The 23,503-nt window shown below is 44.1% G+C and overlaps 1 long non-coding RNA gene across 1 annotated transcript in view; it reads right to left on the reverse strand.

Annotated features, from left to right (window-relative positions):
• Positions 1 to 2,589: 2,589 nt before the first annotated feature.
• LOC116660758 overlaps positions 2,590 to 23,503 on the reverse strand; it is a 34,584-nt gene continuing 13,670 nt past the window's right edge. The window contains exons 2-3 of the long non-coding RNA XR_004316371.1: positions 3,249 to 3,443; positions 2,590 to 3,140 (exon numbers count right to left, since the gene is read on the reverse strand). This is a non-coding gene — a long non-coding RNA (uncharacterized LOC116660758). The remainder of the gene's footprint in view (positions 3,141 to 3,248; positions 3,444 to 23,503) is intronic.

A 23,503-nucleotide genomic window follows, 5' to 3' on the forward strand; every position in this document is an offset into this window, starting at 1 on the left:
AGAACCAGAGTTGAACGTTGTCCTTCTGCGGAAGGAAGGCAGCAGAGTTTACCTGGGGGCCACGGCAGGGAGGCAGGGGTGTGAGCTATAGACAGGTCCAGGCCAGGGTTGGGGGAACGCCCTGAGGGACTGGACCAGCTCGGGTCCCAGCAGGAGACCAGTGGCACATGAGTAACAGAGAAACTCAGGGGAGTTTAATACGAGGTCTGTTTACAAAGGTGCGGGCAGGGCGTGGAGAAACCAGGGATCAGGGTGGTGCCCGGGGCTGGTAGCACATGTGTTACCACCCTTAGGCGAAGAGACGGCCTGGTTACCAGAACCCAGAGACAGGGCCGAGCAGAGACAGTCAAATGACAGGAGGTGACACCTGTGGCCGCACCAAGCAGGGTGGAGAGACGCGGAGATGGTCCACAGGATGCATGGAAGATGTGCGGCACGTGGACACTCACGTGGTGAAAACCTGAGTCTGCAGTCATTTTCTTCAAATGTACAGAGAAAATTCCAGACGACTCAGGAATCGAATCTTGGTGGTTAACAGTGTCAGAGAGCCCGCCCAGGTGACCACCTAGCCCCATCGTTAACGACCGCGTCACCTGGGCAAGTTCCTCCCCCTCTGAGACTTGGTTTACTCACCCATCAAACAGGCACAACAAAAGTGTATGTTCAAGAATTGCTGGAATTCAGCAGAGCGTCCCCCATAGTGAACGGTGAATAGTAACTGCTTAATAAATGTTAATATTAACTTTCTGGTTATCGCTGTTACTGTGTTTTGATAAATAGTCTATACGCCGCGTCATCTGATGTTTTCCTACTGAAGGGGCTAAAGGGTCAAGGGGACAGGGGAAGGTGACAGAGACTTCTCTGTCCCATTCTCTCCGGCACCAGGAGGAAGAGGAGTCTCCAGGTGATGGGATGTGCTAAGACACAGAGGCCATCAAAGCAGCCGAGACCCAGAAAGTCAGACACCGGCGGGGATGTCTGCAAGAGACAGTGTGAAACCCAGCTTCCCAGTAGGTTAATGCGGCCCCCAGGAAAAGGGCTGCGAGGCCCACACACCCCCACTATACCTGAAAGAAGACAGAGCAGAGCAATGAAACTGAATTCATGTGCAACAGTCTCTGCACGACACAGAGAAATGAAAACTCAACGGGAACTCGGTGGCGATCTTAGCACGTGTCTCAGAGAGCAAGCAGGACAGGGGAATTCTCACAACAGAAAGTCCCCGCCTGCATGAACTTTCTTTTCTGTAACTGCCTGGCCTTGACTTAAGTGCATCAGCAGACGTGGGTGCCATCCAAGTGTTCCCTGGAGTTCGGGAGCGCAGGGTTTTCTCCTCTCTCTCCCACCTGAGGCATCACCTTTTACAGGAGAACTTCTGGTCTGGACAACCTGACGCAGCTCAGTTAAAATCAGAGACTCAGTGCTGGCCAGTCAGCAGCGTGCTGTGACTCCATGGGTTACTACCTTCAGCGATGGGCAAGACTGCAGATGCAGAGAGCAGAACACGGTTTCCTTCAGGGGAATACGAATGAGCTGGGAGCAAACAAAGCACCAGCCACAAGGACACGTGTGACACACGCCCTGGGCTGAACGTTTTAGTCTTTGATTATCTGAACCGTTTTGATTCCAGAAACTTGAGCAGGCATTGGTAAGTTGTAGGCTCTTTTTCTTTGCTTGTGTGTGGTGGGGGGAGGTGATGGCTGGTTTTGGAGTTTTGATGTTTTAAAATAGCAATTTATTGAAATGTAATTCACAAGTCATAGAATTCACCCATTGAAAGTATACAACCCAGTGGTTTTTAGTTTTTTCACAGATATGTGCAACCATCACTACTGCCAATTTTGGAACATTTTCATCGCCTCAAAAAAAAGGCCTGTTCCCTTTAGATAGCACTACTTTGTACCCCAACTCCTCCTTTCCCAGCCACAAATAACCACCAATCTATTTCTGTCTATGTGGATTTACCTGTTCCGGCCATTCACAGAAATGGGGAACAGAACATGAGATCTGTTATGACTGTCTTCTGTCCCTTAGCACAGTGCTTTCAAGCTTCTCCACGTTGTAGCGGGTCTCAGTGCTTCACTGCTTTCCGCGGCAGAACACTGCCCCACTGAGTGGGCCTACCACATTTTGCTAACCCGTTCAGCACTTCATGGACATTTGGGTTGTTTCCATACTTTGGCTGAGATGAACAGTACTGCTATAAGCATTCACGTTCGAGTTTTAGTCTAAACGTATGTTTTCGTTTCTTTTGGGTAGATTCCTAGGAGTGGAATTGCTGGGTCGTATGGTAACTCTATGCTTAACAATTTGAGAAACCACCAGACTGTTTCCCAAAGTGGTTACACCATTTTACGTCTCGATGACTCCACCTTTTCCTACTGCTCTTAGAACTGTTACAATGGTCATCAACTCAACATCTAAGTGAAAGTACAAAATACTGGGTTGGTGTCTATGCCGGTCACGTTCACAGGTAATTCTTCTCCAGAATAAAGACTCTCACCTCCCCACCAACTCCCAACTGTGTACTGACCATCCAGAGAGAGTCTCAGCGAATCTTATAATAAGATATAAGTAAGAGCCGTGTAGTCCTTTGCAGTATCTCTTATGAGATGAATTCGTTTTATTTATTTTATTTTCAAAAAAACAAGTGAGATAGGCAGGAAGGGCCTATTGCCACTCAACTAATCAGGAAACAAAAACATGGGAACATTTATAACTTGCCCAAAGACACACTGAAGTGATGATGCCACGTTCCATTTCTTCCCTCCAGTAGGAATGGTAAGATAACAGAAATAACAGCAACGCAACGTGTAAGTGCTCTGAGTCAAATGGGTGACAAGAGTTAAACCATCCTGAGTGTGGCAGTCCAGGAGAGCAGGTGGAGGCGTACCGGGGGAGAGAGGAGGGAGGCTCCTGGAAGACAAGAGCAGGTGGCACTGAGCCGGGCCTGGGAGGGCGCAGAGGAGTCTGAGAGTCTGACAGGGTGAGCTGAGAGAAGACGCTGCTGGCCTCCAAAGCAGCAGGGCCAACGCACTGGGGAGTAAAGCAGAGCCAGGGAGCATCGGGTGGTCCGGTGTGAGTGGAAAGTATCCTCTCATGTCTAGCTGAGCAGTCATAGGTTATGGGTTGGAATACATCTGTCAGATAAAAGAATCTGGTCTTTATTTGGTAGGCAGTTGAGAAAAGTCAGCAAAAATTTTATTAATGGATTTTCATAATCAACATGGTGCTTTAAGGACACTCACAAGTTGGTACTACAAGGGAAAAAACAAAAGGATGGGTGATGGGAGTAGAAAAGCCGCGGCTCTGAGGCTGCGAGTCCAAGACCAGAGCGCCAGCGTGGTCAAACCGCTGGTGAGGGCCCTCCTCCGGCTCTGGAAGCCGCCGTCTTGCTGTGTCCTCACCTGCTGCACAGAGACATCCTGCCTCTCTCGCGTTTCCTGTAAGAGCATAATCCTGTGAGTGGGGGCTCCACCCTCTGGGCCTGTTCACCTCCAAGGGCCCCACAGCCAAATACCATTACAGAGGGAATTAAGGCTGTGCTGTGTAAATCTGGGGCCGGGGACATGAGCATTCAGGCCACAGCACTTAGTCTCTAATTCAAATCACCAGACCGAGGGTGTGAGCGGGGAAGAAAAGGAGCCACTGGCCACTTCTGACCTCAATTCAGTCCCATAGGAGGTATAAATCCATGGTGCTGCTGGCAGTGGATATAAAGGTATAAAACGCCATCCATAGGAGCACATAAGGTAAGATCATATACAAAGGAAACAAAAATATGAGCCGGTAAAGACACAAGTTTCAGAGTTCAGAGGAGGAAGCGAGGGATGTTAACTGCATGCATCAAGAGAAGGCTTAGTGAGGGGCGAGGACCAGAGTGAGCCCCGGAGGACAGAGGGCCGGGAGGAGGGAGGCAGGGTCACAGGCGGCGTGGTGCAGGGAAAAGATAGAGCATGGCCAAGAGGCAGGAGGAAGCACGGCGGGTTCACGGACAGTCCGACTGAAGCAGAGGCGCTGATGGTAAACGGGTTCAAATAAGCAAGGAAGGTCACACTGCAGAACACTGCGAGGTCTGTGGGCTCTGGCCCAGGAAAGCTGAGCAGACAGACCGCGCCCTTCAGGAGATCGATCCTGGGTGCCCTTTTCCCTCCAGTTAATAAAACACAGAAGAGTCCGGAAGCTGGCTTTTATTACGATTTCCTGCCCCAATTTATAACCTTAAAATCTTCCCAGATTGTAGTTCTCAGTTGCCTAATTACAGGGGAGTTAATATGTAAGATTCACCCCAAAATTGTTAAGATTGTTGTGGGTTTTGGGGTGGCAAAGCATTTTTCAGATACTGACCCCACACTTAATCTTGTGCTGGATCTAAGATACAAGGTCAGGTCTGCTTTTCCCAATGCCAGTTGTACTCTCTCAGTGCACAGAGGATGACTCCATGTCGTGTGAGAGTAACCAGGAAGAAGGGTGTTTTTCCCAGCACCTAATTCTACAACTTGCTGAACTGAGTACTAACTCTGACCTTAAAAAAAAAAACATACTGGAAAAAATGAAGCCGTGCTTTAAAGTAGTCTGGTTACTCGCTTTTAAGAAGTGGAAGTATACATAAACAGAAGGAGGGTGTCGGTGGAAATTCGATGTGTTTTTTGAGAATGAAAATGGGAAGAAACATGAATGCAAAGATTAAAAATTATTTTGGAATTTATAATTGGGTTCGCTTGACAGGTGGCTGATGAAATAAAACCTTACAACCCATTTTATATTAAGGCGAATTTGTTTTGCCTTGTGTATTATAATTCACATTACAAAAGCCAGCAATCATTCTGCTGTTACCTCCACCTTCACTGGGGGAAGGCCCTGCAGAGACAGTATCTTGGCCCTCACCCAGTGCCTGGAATGGACTGCAGTCAGAAAACACAAAAGACCTAATTATAGCCTTTAAGTGGAAGCAGGAATGGTACACGGGGAACTGAAATCTTATCCAAGACAAAAATTTTTTTAAAGCTGGGGAGGAGAGAATGAGACAAGTGAACTGGAAATTTAGCTTCTGGAAGCAGAAATCAAACTTACCTTCTATAAATTGATATTGGCAAGAATCTGACTGGCACTTTGAGCCTTTGAAAGGATTTTCAACTGATTTTGAGTCTGTTTTGTTAACTTCTCCCCCAAGTGTGTTGCAGTGCTGAGAATAAAAAGGAGTACCCTAGGCATTGTCAATGTACCTTTGTGACATAAAGACATAGGTGACTTCAGCACTGTTTACAAAAATGTGTGATTTCATTTATGGCTTAAACTGGGGGTAAAGGGCATTTAATAGAAATAAGCCTCTTAACAGAAGGCAAGTCAGAACTTAGCAGAGTCCCACGGTGGTGTCATTCGGGGAAAGCGAGCAGACCAGGAAGTGAGGAAGCAGGGACGCACCAGGCGTCTCCAGCCGGAGCACGCCAGCTGAGCAGGGGCACTTCCATGGACGGCGACAGGGCGGAGTCTCCCGCGCGTGGCGTGCCTCTCAGCTAAGCCGGAATTGCTAAGTCATTGTAACAGTACAGATGTGCTACCCCTGCTGGAGCTGCCTTAGGCTCTTCCCAGCACCTGTTTTGCATTCACTGTGAGCACTAAGAGACGTAACACGAACGTCAAAGGAGGCTATCGCTTGTCAGTTGCGTGTATACATTTTCTATGAAACATTTTTAAACACACAGGCACACAACACAATGGGGTGATCTCTTCATGCTGTTCAGAGACAAGCTCTTTGAGCTCTGAAGGTCTAAAAATGTACAAACAAAAACAGTACAGGCACTCATGTAGTCAGTCCGTGAGCAATTTCATAAAGACCTTGAAAAGAGAAGAAAGCAATGTCGCTCACGTGGGCAGACTTTTGCTAAGGAAGAGGGTTTGCCTCGGTGGCCACCACAGCCCCCAACACCCCCTGAAATCCTGCCCCCAGCATTCCTCCCGGGGCCAGACCTGCTGCCGGCCAGCCTCACAGCCCGTGAAAAGGCTGCAACAGGGAGGCTGAGAAGTCCCCGGGAACGGGGCCCCTGGAGCAGATGGGAGCCACTTCCCTGCCCAGGTCTGCCCATCCCATCCCACACAGCGGTCCCCGACAGGCAGCCAGGACCAGGACCATCACCTGTTCGCTTTCAGATGCTTCCTGCACTTCTGCTAAAAATAACATCGGTCTTTATGTGAACAGGTTTAAACTGAACGTATGCAGGGAATTCCCGTGATTTCAGTGTGAACATTCTGACCGCTCCTGATTAAAGTGGGGCCTCTATTGTCAAAGCCCGAATCCCCTCTGTTGGTGGCCCGGAGTAAGTCACTCCCATCACAGCACTAAAACAGACGGACCAGGATGTGGCGCTAAAGTCGACATGCAGTTCACTCTGGGTTCCCCGCGCTTGTCCGTCTCTGGAGGGACAAGAAAATGCCTTCGGTCTGACCACTGCGTAGAGGCCCCAACCCTTGGGGCTTATGACAGCCCCTCTGTCAGGGCAAGTCATGCCTCAGCCAGGCTGAGCTGCTTGCGGGGCCGCAGAGTTGCACCAGCCCCACGCTGGCCACCGCCTTCGTTCGCGGGGATGCCCCGTGTGGCTGGGTGACTGATCAATCACAGAGGGAAGGTTCTGAAAGCCTCCTCACATCACAGCTCCCCAGCGGCTGGCCGGCCTCCTCAGCCCTGGGGCTGAAGTTGTCTTGTTTTAGACCTGATGCTTCAATTCTTTCTCTAACATGAAAGCACTATGGATCAATAGGAGTTTTGAAAATCTGTACGTGGGAAGATTTATCAACTCCAACCCGTTTTATCATCACTGGAGAAGAGTTAGTAAGTACATCTTCCAGCATGAGCAATCTAGAAAAGAGGGGAGTTCAAATAAACTGCTCAGAGAGGTATTCCACCAAGGGAAAGCACACAGTGGCTGACTGGGATCCAATCCTTTCTACACAGGTGACAAAAAAATAATATGGGATGATGCCAGCAGCTAAAACAGAGGACACATGGTGACTGGGAAATGAAGCCATATCACAGCTGACATCTCAAACTAAATAAATTTGTGATCTTTAAAAAGAAAAAATTGAAATGCTCACCCAAGAAAACTCTAGGGGGAAGAGTCTCAGAGATTTTTTCCTATTCTTACTGCAGTGGATAAAAGACACTGCATATCTTACAACAGAGAAATCACAGAACACCAAGAGGATGGAGGACGGGCAGAGATCACATGGCGGGGCTGCTGGCGATTTCCAGGCTCCACACACGCCGCCCTCAACACGTTACTGCCCGTTCCTGGTCACTCGACCTGTGGGCATGTTTTCTTTTGCTGCCAAAGAAAAAGAAATAGATTCTAATAGATGCATTGGAGCAGGTTTAGGTACTAGAGGGAGAAAATAAATCACTCATTGTTTGTTGTGGTTACTTGGTGTCCCATGTCTTGTCATCTTAACGCCACAAGCCACTCAAAACATATTACTCTGCACCCTCCTAGGATCCAACGGAAAGTCAGCAGATGGCTTCCTTCCCAGCAGCCCTGCTGGGCTCTCCTGGGCTCTGGCTCTGTCATGGGTGAGGTATAATGTTTAACACAGAAACTATGTGGCTGACGGTAAGGAAGGAAGGAAGGAACAGGTGTCAGGTAACAGACACAGAAGATCAAGTTAGACATGAAACACCATTTCCATCTTTTTATTCCTGACTTGAAAGCCAAAAGAGAAGCCTGCTCACTGCAGAGAGGAGATTCTGAAGATGAAAATGCTAAGTGGGGGATTTCCAACTAGAACTGTCGCTCCAGCACAGAAGAATGCACGCGCTTCATGGTGTTGGGGGAAGATTAAGAGAGATGGTCCTTTGAGAAAGGCCTTGTGAAGACAGAACAGTGCAAGTGTGGCACATTCTCCTACTCCTCTGTGAACAGCATGGAAAAAGACACATAACTGTATCTGCGGGCTTAAAAGACACTCTAAGGGGATTTACGACTTAAAATGAAGGTAAAATGTGAGTCTAGCACTGTCTGCTTTTTTGCAGCGACTGCAGGGCTTGATTTGCAAATGCATTTGATTTGGAGAAATGACACTTGGTAATTTGTCCACTGGCATTACAGATGGTCCAACATTCATTTAGTCCCTTCCCCGACACTGCTAACAAAACGTATTATGACTCAGTGAAACTACCTGATATTTGGAGCAGGGAGATTAGAGGTAGGAACGGGTTATATTACAGAACGTGTCTTCAAGGAAATAATCTTGCCTTAGGGGGATATAAAATGAACCACCAGTGAAGGCAGCTACGGAATATCTCATATTTGTTGTTTTTTTCTTTTTCTGGCTGAGTCTGGTAATACTTGCCAGCTGGTATTATCAGTACACACACACGACTCTATTGCATTTCCCTTGGTTTTGCTCTCGCCTTATTTAATATTCCCTCATAACTTTTCACTTAAAACGCAGCAAGGGGATGTAGAATGAAAATCATCTGGGTGCATAAATAATTCATATGCACCTAAAGGCATAAAAATCCTGCTAGACAAAAACAAGTCTTAAGAAAGGTGAACAAAAGTTAAATTTAAATGCTGTTTTTTTAAAAAAAATTCCAGTAGAAAGCTGACTGAAGGAGTCTGAAAACTGGTAACATATGACATTGCTCGTTCAGTGGGAACATACATAAGCCCACTCTTTGGCCCACGTGGTGACTGAAATAATCTGCCAGGGACTGTCTGGAACTTGAATGACTTTTGTGTCTGGAAGATTGTTAATCTGAAGGTATGAACTGTCTGCTCAACACAAAGAGATTTCCAACTCTATTTACATAGAATTCTTCTTTACCTTCTAGGATCATATTCTGAACTCTGCTCAGGCTTGTCAATCCATTTACAAACTTTGGCATTACGTCTCCGAATTTCAGAATAACAGATGTTCTGGTGACGACTAACAGGCAGTGACTGCACTTCCTAGAGAGAGAGTATGTGTTCAAGACATAAAGATACTTTGAGGGAGAGAAGAATTTAACTGGCTTGGCTTCAGTGATACTTCACAAAGCCATTCTGTATGTATTTCTATACGCTGGGTAGTATTTTGTTGTTTATTTTATCATAAGTATTGAAACATGTTAAAAAATTTTTTTAAATACATGGTAATCTAAAACCTCAAGAACACGTAAGTGTGCAGATACGGACGCCGCACGCCCTGCTTACTTATTAGTGTCACACTTCGATATGGACATATTTCCTTTTAGCCTCTGCCCTGAGGGATGAAGTAACAATGATGGACATTCATTTACTTGCTGTATGTCAGGGACTGTGCTAAGTACCTTACAACATTTATCCCATGTCCTCCCAATGGCCCTAGGAGTGATCCCCAATTTACAGATGAGGAAATCAAGAAACTCATTCAAGGGGATAAAGTCAGTAAGCTATGGAGCTGGAGTCCAGCAGTCTGCATCCTGAGAATATCCTCTCAAATACCGTGTTACCTTTTGGGGCTCACCAGAGAAGAAATGGGCACGGACACTCTTATTATGAAGCACAATGAGGCATGTGCTGAGTCTGTCTCGGATCGTTACCAGTGGACCTACCGACCTGAAAGGACTTCAGTTTTAAGATGGTTCCACCTCTCAAGCACTTGTCTCAAAATAGGGACATCAAAGATTGCGAAAACAGCATGGTCTGTACCGTCATTGTCTCCCAGTCACATGGTATCATTTTTTTTATTCAATAAGCTTCTACTGATCACCCATCACATACACAATAGGCTTTTCAAAAATCGTAGAAAGGCTGGGGTAGGAGAGAAATCACAGATATTTCATCCAGGTAGACCCCGCTGGGCAAATCTGACTGATAGCTACGTGCTCAATTCCTCTCCCAAATAATGAATGCTATTAATGGCAGAATTATCTAGAACCCGGATCCACCAGACGTTCCCTCTGCCTTCAATCATCCTTCCTCCTTCATAATAAAAGTCACCTTTAGCCAAGGAACAGGGAGAGGCTCTGCGAGTGACTGAAAGGTCACATCCACATCTAGGATTTCCTGCCCCGGCACGGCTCGGGTTGGCTTCTTTATCACCTTCAGTCTGGGGGATGAGAAACCAAGGGGATGACGGGCGGCAGCTGTGTAATCATTTCAGTCTCCTCACAGGACTGGAGGCTCACTAGGGCACCCGAGAGGCAAGGGGCGGAGGCAGCCGGGAGGATGCTCAGCACTGCAATTTCTCAAAGCTGCTCAGGGGCAGGCGCTTTCTGCTAATCCTCCTGTGCTCTCGCAAGGATGAACATCTTCTTCTCAGCGAATCCTGGATTTGTAAGAGTAGTTGCTATTCCAGAGCAGAAAATGGAAGTGTATTTACTTAGCAAGGAGGTGGTGGGAAAAGGAAAGGGGTATTATTCCCCCTAAAAAAGTAGTAAAACACAGGAAGAAATTTGAAAATAAACACAGTTCTTTCTCTTACACACACACACACCAAGACCCCATTGAAAATGACTGAAGCCATCCTCCCCCAAGGTCGGACAACCCACGGGTTCTAAAAGTCCGTGTTAACTGATGTCCATTTACTTCTTTGGAAAGGACTGAGGAGAGTAATAGACCCTCTTTGTTCTAGTCCAATCCTGCTGCTGGTGGAGGGTTGAGACTGTATTTTGATCCTCCAGAACGAATGTATTTCTGACCAGGTCCTGGAAGCTCCAGAATAACCGGGCAGTCTTCCAAGAAGGGCACCTGTGAACTCTTCGGAGAGCCGCTGAAACTTCTCTCGTGGAAACGGGCCCTCCGTCCGCGTGTCATGAGTCTAAAACGCAGATCCCTCCTGAGGAAAGCCGTGTAAGAGACACGGTATTTCTAACAGAAATTTCTTGTGCTTTTTACGTACTATCACATCATATTTTTGAGGCTGGGAGGGAGTGGAGGTTATCCAAGCAGCAGTCTCTTCTAAAATTCCCTAAGAAGTCATCACTTGCTAAACACCATCTGGGTGGGAAATCCTACCTTCTTCATGAGATGATCATTTCTTCCTAATTCTGAAATATAAAGTCTGTCTTCCTTCACGATTCCACTCAGAAGAAACAGACTGGCCTCTTGGAGCATCAGAAACTGCTCCTCTCTCTCCCATAAACAGTCCTTTAACCTTCGAAGTCAGTTATGGACACAGAAGCCCCTCTGTCTCCCTGTTTACAGAGAACGTGAGATTTGGGCTCAGTCCTAGATTCAAACCTGGCCCTGCCACTTCCCACTTACACGGACCTAGAGAGAACTCCACATGACTCAAAGCCTCAGTTTCCTTCAGGAAAAAGCTGGAGAAATGGCACCCATCCCAGAAGGCTGTTAAACAGATGTCACGCATGCAAGGTATGTGAAGTGCCTTGTACGGGAGGTCCTCAACTCGCTGTAACTAGAATACCACTGCACTGTGCCTTCAAGACACTCTGTCATTCCCAGTGGCTCCCCTGACACACCAGAGCAGAGCTGTGTCACAAGTGTGCCAATACACCATCATCTTCTATGGGAGTCCCGGCAGTGGTGCGTCTGCGAGAGGAAGCCCCGTATTGGTTTCTACGTCCTCTCTTGTGTACTGAGATGGCTTTTACAATTTAAAGAGTCCCACTCCCCTGTCATATAAATATTCTTTCATTATCAGCATTTAAACAGCATGAAACTTCTATTAGAAATAAAGTATCCTTTCCAGCATGCCCACTCCTAGGCAAATATCCAGAGAAAACTCTAATCCAAAAAGATACAGACACCTCAATGCTCACAGCAGCACAACAGCCAAGACATGGAAGCAACCTAAATGTCCACGGACAGACGACTGGATAAAGACGCTGTGATATACTTATACAATGGAATACTACTCAGCCATAAAAAAGAGTGAAATAGTGCCATTTGCAGCAGCACAGATGCATTTAGAGATGATCATACCAAGTGAAGTAAGCCAGAAAGAGAGAGACAAACACCATATGATATCACTTAGATGTGGAATCTAAAAAAATGAGGCAAATGAACTTATTTACAAAACAGAAACAGGCTCACAGACATAGAAAACAAACTTACTGTTACTGGGGTGGGGGAATTGAGGGAGGGATAAATTAGGAGTTTGGGATTAGCAGAAAAAAACTACTATATATAAAATAAACAACAAGGACCTACTGTACAGCACAGGGAACTATACTCAATATCTTATATATATATATATATATATAAGATATTTTATATATATTTATATATATATAAAACTGAATCACTATGTTGTACACCAGAAATTAACATTGTAAACCAACTCTACTTCAATTAAAAATAAAATAAAAATAAAAATAAAATAAAATAAAATAAATAAATAAATAAAATAAAATAGCATTTGAGGTTTGGGAGGGCCACATTAGATCAGACTGTTAACTGTTTATTGATAATAAACACTTCTGGCAAAAACACAGATTCATTCATTCATACATTCAAAAATATTTTTGGTCTAATTATTTGGTGCATTATTCTAGGTACCAGGGACATGGCTTTGAATGAGATCAATGAGAAACCTTTCCTCCTAAAATCAGAAAAATAAAACTTTAAATAAAGCCAATAGTATTGACGATCTAATCTGCATTTTAAAAATGAGGAAATCAAAGGACTCCCAAGTTGCTACCCTGGCTCATTTCTGGTCAGGAAGATTAAATAAGCCCAAATGGAAAGGGAATAAACTATTTTAAAAAATAACTACCTAATATTTTTCCTCTTCATTTAACATAAACACATGCAAGGGGGTGCACACTGAGCTGCCTGATGTGGCTGTGTGATAATCCACACCAGCCACAACTGTGTAACAGTCAAATAACGGACACAGTTTGGGGTCTCTTTCTCCTGCCAACTACACGTGGTTCATGATGGGAATAACAACCTGTCTTTATTTCCCTTGTGATGATGTGATTCTCGCACACTTTCGTGGATGGTACAATAACAGGAGAGGCTAGGTTGTGACTCGCAGACAGACTCCAGGATCTCGGCGGCTGAAAGCACACATGTGGGTCGAGTCTTGCTCCTGTTCTATTTCTGTTGTAGGTTGGAAGGAGGACTGTGGCTTTGATGAGCCCAGCTGGCCGAGTGGCTGCCACCTCACATATTGTCAGCCCCCAGGCCAGCAGGAGACCGGACGTGGTGGGGGAGTCCGCCTCATGGAGACTTCACTTTCTCTAGGCAGAGACATCACCTGCCACCCCTAATTCTAAGCACACAGGAAATATAACCCCACCGCGTGTTGAGAAAGAATTTGCGACCCGCCTTAACGATCCCCATGAATACCAACGGGGAACGATGCACTAATTATTTTCTTCTCTCCCGAGCATGACTTTCAGGTGTCCCAAATCTTACTTTGACACTTATGCTAACACAATCAATTGGTACGGTCTGTAGTTGCGCATTAAATTTAGGAAGTTCTTATATTCTCTGTCAGGTGTCATCATAAATCTTGAATCTGTTCTTTAATTAGACATTTCACTTTTTCAGTGTCAAAGAAGTAAATCATTTTATACTTTTGGAATAGAGTGATATTCACATAAAATACTTAGGTCCCTGAGAGTTACGAATAAGTCTAGAATGATGTGGGCTTCTCACTTAGGGTTGGAATTTTCTCAACTGATAAAATGACATTAATGAACGGCAATAAAGAATTATTAAGCAGTCTTTGGGATTTTTCTAACATACCTCCATCTCTAAAATATCTCCCATATTTTTATGGGAAAAAATATGAGATACTCATGGCTCCTTAATAAATTAGGATGTAGGAATTTATTGCTTGGGGATGACTGGGGTTGGCCTGAATGTGACAGTGACAAGATGTGGGGGACGTCTTCTGCTCAGTGTTGCACATGGTCCTGCTGGAGTCATTATGAACTGAGCCACCGTCTGGGACTTAGTTTGTGAAGAAGAGTCTGGCTAATAGTCTATTCAGGATGATCTTTCTTTTATAAAAATTCTGTTGCAAATAATGCTGTATTTTCTTTATACCATTCACCTCTAAAGAACCTGATTTTGATCATCTGTCCCTGGTCTCCTACTGGCTTCCTGGCTTGTGCCTGTTTTATTTGTGTTGTGCTTGCGCCTTTGATAGAAGTGAGTATTTTTCTCTTATTCTTTGTTTAATACAGAAGGCTGCACCGTGCACTCTCCTCTGTTACTTGAACAAATTTCAAAGTCTTTCAGAGCTCCCACATGGGCAGGACAATAAAGGTAGTCAGTAATTGCTGATGAAAGCTTTGTACCTTCTGCATCGTGGAACAGAGGGGAGTTGTGAGGAACAAAAGCCAGTCCCTCGTGCTCCTCCGTATTCTGAGAAATCTTACAGGAAGCGCAGGTGGAGTCTGGGTATGTGATTCCTCCAATTTAGCAACTGCAATACAAGACCCAATCTGCTAAAAATTAATGAGATGGTCTGACACACTGCATCTGTAGGGGACCAGGAGATACTATCTCTTACCCATAGGTCTGGTGTCCCATCTCTGAGAGTATTGGGTGTTTACGTATTCCAAAACTGAGTGAACTGGAGAAGATTTACCCCTATTTGCATTCATTATTGCCAGAAAGTCTCCATAAATTATCCATTGTTTATTATAAAAATTTTATAATTCTTTGAAGGCTTGAGTTGGAAATATTTTTCTCTTGGCAGCATAATCTGAATCTAATGGCTTGTTTGACTTGTTTATTCATTTATTCCCTATTCCCTTAGTTTTGAAGCAATTTACAAAGATACCACAGTATAAAAAGAAAACAGTAATTGAGAAAATTCAGGATATAAGAAAAATACGAATGAGAAAAATAAGGCTATAACAGCCATTAAAACCAAGAATCACACACATACACACATAATCTTGGAGCCAGATCTCTGACTCTGTATTACTAAGATTTGCACCAAAATTGCAAAAATAATGAAGCTTATTAGATCACATTGTTCTCCCTAAAACTTCTTCTTAGTAATATCATACTTCAGAGAAAAGAGAGAAAAGTTCACAAATCTTCTAGTCTTTTCCTTTGCTATTTGCAGTTTTTGTATTTTGATGAAGAAATTCCTCCAGAGTCATGAGGATAAACTCAATGTCTGCTTCTAAAAACGCTTAAAGTTCTGCCTTCCACACACAAGCCCTTGATTTGTCTAAGATTTTTTTTCTGAATGTTGTAAAATAGACATTTATTCACATTCTTTTGGAAAAATCAATTATTCCCAGTCATTTGAGTGGAGGGCAGATGACTGGGGAAGTGAAGAGGCCACTGTGGCCAGAATGAGACGATTTGGTACGAAAATCTGGATTCTAACCTCAGTGAACCACAGAAAACATTGGTGCTGTAATCCTGGCAGGGACGCAGGCTGCTCATAAGCTGGGAGGTCAGCCCATCCAGCGCCCTCACACATAATAAAGCTTTGTTACTTAGGGCTTCACTCCCTCAGAAACTGCTAGCGTTCAGTCACTCTGTTGACGTTTAACTTTACCACGAAAAATGACAGAGATCGCACACAATCTTAGGAGTATAAAAGAGGACGGTCACCAGAATAAACTCTTCTAGGATGACAAAAGAATTATTTGTTCATAATTTTATGCTTAAGTATATGTTTAAGTCAGTCCATCTCTTAGGAACTTCTACTAAGCCATCATCATATTACCACACATAGAAAGACATGATGGTTTCCAGACTAATTTGAAGTAGCTTTTCTCCCAAAGAGTCATAGCGTGGTTTTTAATAGAAAGACTGCAATACTACTTAATGAGTTTAATAAAATGGAGAATAATGCTACAGTTACATTTTACTTCCCAAAGCTAAATGTTAATTTTTCTAATGTCCTGTTGATAACCTCATGTTTGACTCGAAGGAATTAATTTTGAGGAAAACAATTAAGATGAAAAGTAAGTGTCAAAAGTTGTCAAGTCACCTAATTTACTAATCATTGACCCCTATTCATTTTATTGATTTGATTGATGTGCTTTGTGTTTTAATGATCTGTTGTGTGACAAATTACCCCCCAATTTAGCAGAGCAGCTTAAAGCAACAAACATTCATTGTCTCACATGGTTCCTGAGATTTAGGACTCTGGGTAGCACAGCAGGGTGTTCTGGCCCCGCGGACGCCTGAGCAGTGGGCGCCGAAGGCTCCGGGGAGGGAAGAGCCACCTCTCCGCTCACGTATCTGTACGCAGGCCCGGGTCTCACTGGCTGTCGGCTGGAGGCCTTGGTTGCTAGTCATGGGGGCTCCTCCAGAGGCTGCCTGCCTGAGCATCCCCTTGCGTAATGGCCTGCTTCCCCAGAGCAAGGGAGCCGAGAGAAAGAGAGAAAAGAGAGAGAGATCCTGAGATGGAAACCACAGCTCAGACCACAACCTGACGAGCCGCCACCACTCCTGCTGTGTCCCGTGGCCCACAGACCAGACCAGGGAGCGGACCACACGGTGAGGGGTGAACTAGGAGGCAGGAAAGACTGCAAGCCATTCTGGAGACTTTGCCATCACGCTATCGTACTTGAAAAAAAAAAAAAAAAGACACAGTAAAAAAGGGAAAAAAACACAAAACAGAGCAGGAGATACCCATACAGAAGCCTCGGAAATACCCACACATGTATAAAACCACAGCAAACTGAAGAGTGGCACTTCTCTGCCCCTCTGGGTCTCCTGTTATGCCCCCTACCTGCTCCCAGATCTTCTGTTTCCACCCATTGGCCTGTCTGGGTGGCATCTTCGCTGTTCTGGTTGTGATGACCAGACCACTGTAACATATTGCAACATCTGGTAGGGGGAAAAAACACCCACACAAATGAAAATATTACTTCTTAACAAGAACAAAATTAGTTTTTTTTTTTTTAAAAACTATCTTTTATTTTTATGCTGAAATAATGGAGTCTACCTCCCCGTGCAGACTGATCAATTTCAAAGAAGTGGCTATCAACGATTTCTGGAAAACAGGACATAATTCTAACAACTCAGAAAAGGAATGCAGGGGAAGGAAGCCACGCAGCCCAAGGGGGAAATGCTGAGTCAAAGACATGGACGTGGGGTTCCACGGGCAAGGCGGCCGCTATCTGTCTGGGGACAGGTGAGACAGACGTGCAGAACTTGCTGGAGGAAAAAAGATGGATGATAGCAAGGTACTCAAGTGTATTTGGGCCTTAATATATTGGTTTGGTAACTTTTTGTTTCTGTCCGGCACTTACATCACGTGGTCCTGATTTTGCTATGTTCATGTCCACGCAGGGTAACGTGGCATTAGTGGCAAACCATAAAGCAAAAATATTTTCTTTCTCCATCTCACCGTCTTCCTTTACACCTGTGTTACTCATGGTGTATTAATGTCTATGACAGACAACCCAAACCCCAGGGGTGTGATGTAAGTGAGGCTACGTTCCCACTCAGGTCACAGTCCAGTGAGCTGCAGTGGGAGGAAGAAGGGCACGATTCCACACACGCCCTCAGAGGGCCTCCTCCATTCCCAAACCTCCGTTTTCCCCTGATTTCCAAGCATCCGATGGTCAAAGGAAAGGATAGACCATGGAGGACGGTAGAAAATGATGTTCAGGGGCCACGCCTGCAAGTGGTGTGCAGAACTTCCACTGGCCAGAAGTCAGTCGCATGATCCCAGGAAGAACATCTGGGAAACGCACTGAAGTTGTGTGTCAGCGAAGGACACGTGGGGCTTGGGGAACACTCAGTGGTCCCTATGTAGCTCCCCACTGCTCTCTGGGGGGATGACAGCGTGCGCTCTGATGAAACCCCTCCCACAAAACTCGAGCATTCGGTCCTTCAGTCCGTCATTTTCTTGTATTTTATGCTTTGAAACAGCTATTCTTCTAACTTATTAAGAAAGAAGGGACTTTACGGAATCGTAGGTAAAGCCACCCAACAAGCTCTGAACCAGGTGGGAGACAGTGGTCTGGACGGAGGCGGAGGACTAGTCTGGAGCTGCTGTGAGTTGCTGGGTGAGACTGTGCTGTGGTAAAACTACAGGACCCACACTCTGCATGACGAGTAAATGCACGCTGATGGAAATTCTAGGTGGTAAAGCCCCTCTTTTAACTCGCTGACCCTACAGTATGAGAATGCAGATTTAAAATGGTGTAGTTCTCCAAAATGCCTACTTGTATGCAGGTGTGAATTCTCATTCCCGATACCTTTTGTCTGTGCAATCAACTTTTTTTTTTAAAAGCTATGAAGCAAAACATTCTGCACTTTAAAATGTACATGTATAACACAGCGAATTCAATAAACAGCCACTTGAGACTGAAGGAAAGAAAAACGTAACGGGAAAACTCTGATGTCTAATGCTGAGATTTCAAAATTAAAGACACAAAATAAAATCTAAAACCTCAAATTCAGCAGCTTTGAACTCTCTCCCCTTGATTGGTTTCCTTGGTTATTAAGCGTTTAATGACACATGAAATCAGACATTCTATATTCCTTTGCAATCATGGACTTAATTGACCTGTTTCTAGGCCAGAGACATAGTTCAAGTTGCTTGGAAGACTTCATGAGGGCAATGGGTGGTGGAAATTTTGTTTAATGTTGAAATAAGGAATTGCAGTAAGTTATTTCCTCTTGATAACTTATCTTATTTAAGATCTCAGTCATTAGCTTATGTAATTGAGGATTTTCCTTAGATTGCATTGATGCATTATTAACCTCCTGTTTTCCCAACTTTGGTTAAAAATAATTCTGATTTGTCATGCAATTCTGTCTATATCTTACTTTCCCTCCTTTCTGTGTTTCCAAATTGCTGCCCCCCAAATTTTTAACTTATTTTTTCTTTTCTTATTATACATTATCTGTAAAGAGCTTCATGGGTAGCAATGCTCATTAGCATTTTCATTTTTCCTTCCTTCTTTCCTTCCTTCCTTTCACATAAGGAATCAACTCGGATGAATCACTGCAGTGACTCTCTTGAGAAGTTCATCATGTCACCCACTGTGGCATAACACTAAACAGCAGATACCCAGAAACAGAGTGTTTTCACAAAATTCTACTAGGAAAAAATAAGGGATATCTGAAAATACTTATAGAATGTAACCTTAAACAGACACACATTACTGTATATAAAATAGATAAACACCAAGAACCAACTGTATAGCTCAGGGAACTATATTCAACTTCTTGTGATAACATATAATGGAAAAGAATCTGAAAAAATGTCTACGTGTATGTGTACATATAACAGAATTACTTTGCTGTGCACCTGAAACTAACATTGTATGTCAACTACACTTCAATAAAAAAACAAAATTAAAAAAAAAAGTAACCTTAAATTTTTAATTAAAGGTAGTAGTGCGAAGAATGACCAAGCTAAAGAAACACGTTTTTATAACCATTAACCATTCCATTCAGAATTTCCAGGCCGTAAACTCCTTCAGAGTAGGACTTTGTACCCTCAGTCTGCCATTAGTCACTCAATATTTGTTGCATGCCTGTATCAATGAAATCATATATGAATGGAGAGACTAATTTTATCTTTGCATGTTTCAAATACAACTGGAATCCTTTCCATGTTGAGAAAGGAAAATTTGCACATAGCATGTCAGAAGAAAGTTGTACAAATGCTTTTAATACTATGAATAGATAATTTAAGTCTTTTTTTTTTTTTTTTTTTAAGAAAGCAAACTGGACATTCCTATAAAGGTTTCTGGGGTCTAGTCCTTTGACTGATGTTCTTTGATCTGTGCCAATGGAAAAGTGTCTCATGGCACTGAAAATGCCTCTCTCTGATGAAAACAGGCTCATTTCTGGAGTACAACTTGCTGCCTGCTCCATCCTTTTCTGATCACCAAAAGGTTAGTTCTCCGAACAGGAAGTGGAACATCACCTTTACCATTTTAGTAGACATTTTACTCTTTTTTTTTTTTTGACTCTTAGAAGTCTTTTTTAAATTTTATTTTTAATTCTTATTTTTTATTGAAGTGTAGTTGATTTACAGTGTTAGTTTTAGGTGTACTGCAAAGTGATTCAGTGAACATCTTACTCTACTTAGAGATTTTAGGAAAAAAAAACACAAACGTGTTGGATTTTATCCATTTCATTTAAAAGTGTGTCAGCAGAAAAACGGAGAAAAGGTGTTGCTCTAGTTTTGCCCTGTGTGGTGACACCTTCCAAAGGTTCACGCCACCGCCCACATTACTCTAACCCCCTGTCCAGGGCACAGCTCACGATGGTGCCCTGTTAGTCTGACTGCAGCTCCTGCTGGCTTGGAAGCTCCCCGGAGGCCGGCAGCAAAGTCCTCAATTCAAAGCCCTGGCGTAATGCCTGGCATATGGCGTCCACTCAAATTTTTAAATAAAAAAAGAATTTGGTAGCTTAAAACTGATATTTGTTCTTAATCTTTTTTAAAAACTAAAACCCCCCAGTCTGCATAATATCTGTTTGTAGCTGGGTCCAGCTGTTCTGTTTTGTTCTGCCCAGTCTCCCACTCGGATGCCCGTCCAGGAAGCCCACAATAACCCCAAGTCCGAGCGCAAGGGGCAAGCAGGCCTCGGTGCGTACTCACTTGCTCACCGAGTCTTCAGCAGCACCCAGTGCCAGGGCTACAGGCCCTTGAGCGCAGCAGCTACTCAGCAGACGTGGACTGACTACACTGCAGGAGAGCACTGGCCTCTCCCCACTTCAGTCTACTTTTAGGGAGATCAATATCTGTGCATCCCTAACATTGTACATATATAACACATACACCTTCACAAGTATTCGTAGGCGACGGGCTCTAAGCTGCACTGTGTGTGCTCCGGGCTGTTTCACTTGTGCTTAGGTCTCTGCAGCTCTCAATCTACACCCCAAGAGTCTGTTCTCCTCCCTTTCCTGCTGTCCTTAGGAGGACTTCTAAAATCCTTGGTTTAACCATTGCCCAGCCTGGAACACTCACACCAGCCATAAGGACTTCTTCCTGTTCCTGTATCCCCCTCTCACCTACCTCCTTGACTGGGTACCACCCGCTCCTCAATCAGTCACCTATTCAACGTCACCTCCTCCAGGAGGCCTTCTGTGATCACTAGATGAGGTAGCATTAGGTGCCTCCACTGCATCACGTCCTGAATCCAAGTGTCTCTTATCATGATACATGTTATAGAGCTTAATGTCCACCCTCCCTCTGCGCCCACAAGCTTCTGAAAGCAGGGCACCTCTCCATCTTGTCCAGCACTGAACCTCCAACACCCGTGCTCCGTTGAGGATGACTTAATTAAATGGAACAAATGAATCCTGTCTTCAGCTTGAAACGAGCTCCCATGGAGTAAAGGAAACTAGACTGGAGGTTTGTAGAAATGGGCTCAAATCCTATTTCCACCACGGTGTGTCCTCAGGCCAGTTACTTTGACCTCTGGTCCCCCTCTTCCAAAAAAGCAAGTAAAATAGTTTCATTTGCTCCTATCACAGTTTATAAAGCTAAGAGACTCTTGCACTATGTTAAACTGTGGTCCCCTGAAGATGACTGTCTGGCATGCAACGTGGCCACAAAGACCAACAGTCAAACAACGTCCTTCCCTGGGAGCCGTGCAAGGGCTGCACGGATGCGCAGCTGGGGCTCCTCCAGTGATGTACCAGATCGGGCATCTCTCTTTTTCCCCCGGAGTCCACGTAAGACAGAATCATTTCTATTATTTTATTTATGAGTTCTGGCCATTATTTCTCGGCACCAGGACATCTGGGATGTACACTTGTGGGTCTCTGCGATTCCCATTTAAAGTCTAATGAGGTTGGTCAGACGTGTGGACACATTCACCATGTATTACTGACAACTTACATCTAACTTCCAAAATGATGAGGCAATTTAGAGGAACATATGAAACAGGCTGTTGAAGTCATACCCAAGGACAGGAAAGGTCAGACTCTGTCAGAGGAGAGGGAGAGACCACTACAGTGTATCACATATAGTCGGGGTTAGGGCTCAGGCCTGTGACACAGGGGCAAATGGGACACTGACTGCGGTCCCTCCATCAGGACTGTCTCCCTCCTCTACTTCCTTGCTCTTTACCTTTATCTTGGAGACTTAGGATAGTTCTTTCCAGCTCGCAGAAGAAAAACATACAAGCTACTCCACAGCTTCTGGCCAGTAAGACGATACAAAAGAACTGGTCTTCTTCTTAGGGTCTTCCTCTCCCCATCACTCACGTCTTGGTTGGATAATTATAATCCACCCGATGGTTGAATCACATGATGGAACGATAAAGTGATGGAAACTCAGTCACATCGAACTATTAGCAACAACAAACAGCTCAGCCAGTGTGATTAGGGTCATCGGTGCTCAGGAAAGGGGTTGGTCCCAGTCTGTGCCCCACAATGATGGTGAAAGGTCATCAGTCAGCTCTTGTCCTCCGAGATCCTCCAAGTCTTTGTAGTTGGGATTTTAAAAACACAGGAAAAGAAAAATAGTGGGTTTTTTTTTTTTCCACCTTAACCTACCTAATGTAACCCGTGAAGTCACTCCACTGGTGACGGAGGTGATAGAGCTCAGCTTTATTCTGTGACTTCACCCGGCCTTCCTGGCTCCCATCCCCTTCTGAACACTTGGCTTCTAAAAAGTGAAAGACTTAAGAGTAATAACCACAAAGCCAGGAATAACCAAGAAACCACACCCATACTTTCAGACAACACATAAATCATCCAAAACCAGTCTCTGTCCTGAAGACTTCCCCACATGTAGATTCTACAAGTCCCTGTGTGCTTTTAATTTAAGGGCAATAAAGCCCAAAGTTTGTCTTCTCTTCGTCATTCCAAAAGAAACCTTCATCCAAAATGCGAAACTAATGGCCAGTTCTGTCGTTACTTTTCATCTCTGGGAACAGGATTATGATCTCAAGAGACAGCAGATACCCCTCCATTGTACTCATTTGAGCTACATGCAAACCAAAGGATTCTGGCCTTTAAAAAATGTTCCAGATATTAACTAATTTTTTTCCACAGAAACACTCTATGTCATATCAATGGGATTCCACTGAAAATGGGGTGGGTGAGGGGGAGATAGTGCATTCATTGTTTAAAAGGATTGTTTAAAAAAGTTAACTTACATACAGCACCTATTAAGCACTTTATGTTCACCTATATATGGATATAAATCCAAAAAGTAGACCATCATCCATAAAACAAGATACTTTGTCAGGTGGGCCAAACCTGTACTGTTTATGGTCCCCAGACACGTAGAGACTTTAACCTAAAACATTAAACACATAAACATAAAATATGATAGGTCAGTTATTTCTAAAGGGTAGTAAACTTGGGGATAAAAGAGATGATTAAGTAGAACACAAATTTTTATATTTTGATAATTATGTAGTAATTTTAATATGTGTAGAAAAAATAATACCACAATCCTGTAATTCTACTGGTCTCATCCTTTAGTACAAAGCTAAGCTTACGTTTATACAAGTACATAATTTTGATGAAAAATATTAAAGCAGTGATGTATGAACTACATGCCTAAAAATGGTATAAACAGTACTGAGATGAGTGAAGTTCAGGAAACACTAACACAGGTCACTCACTGACGGTGGCATCACACCGACTGTATGACTCAGGTGTCGTAA

The sequence above is a fragment of the Camelus ferus genome, chromosome 31, assembly GCF_009834535.1.
Source record: "Camelus ferus isolate YT-003-E chromosome 31, BCGSAC_Cfer_1.0, whole genome shotgun sequence".
Lineage (NCBI taxonomy): Eukaryota > Metazoa > Chordata > Mammalia > Artiodactyla > Camelidae > Camelus > Camelus ferus.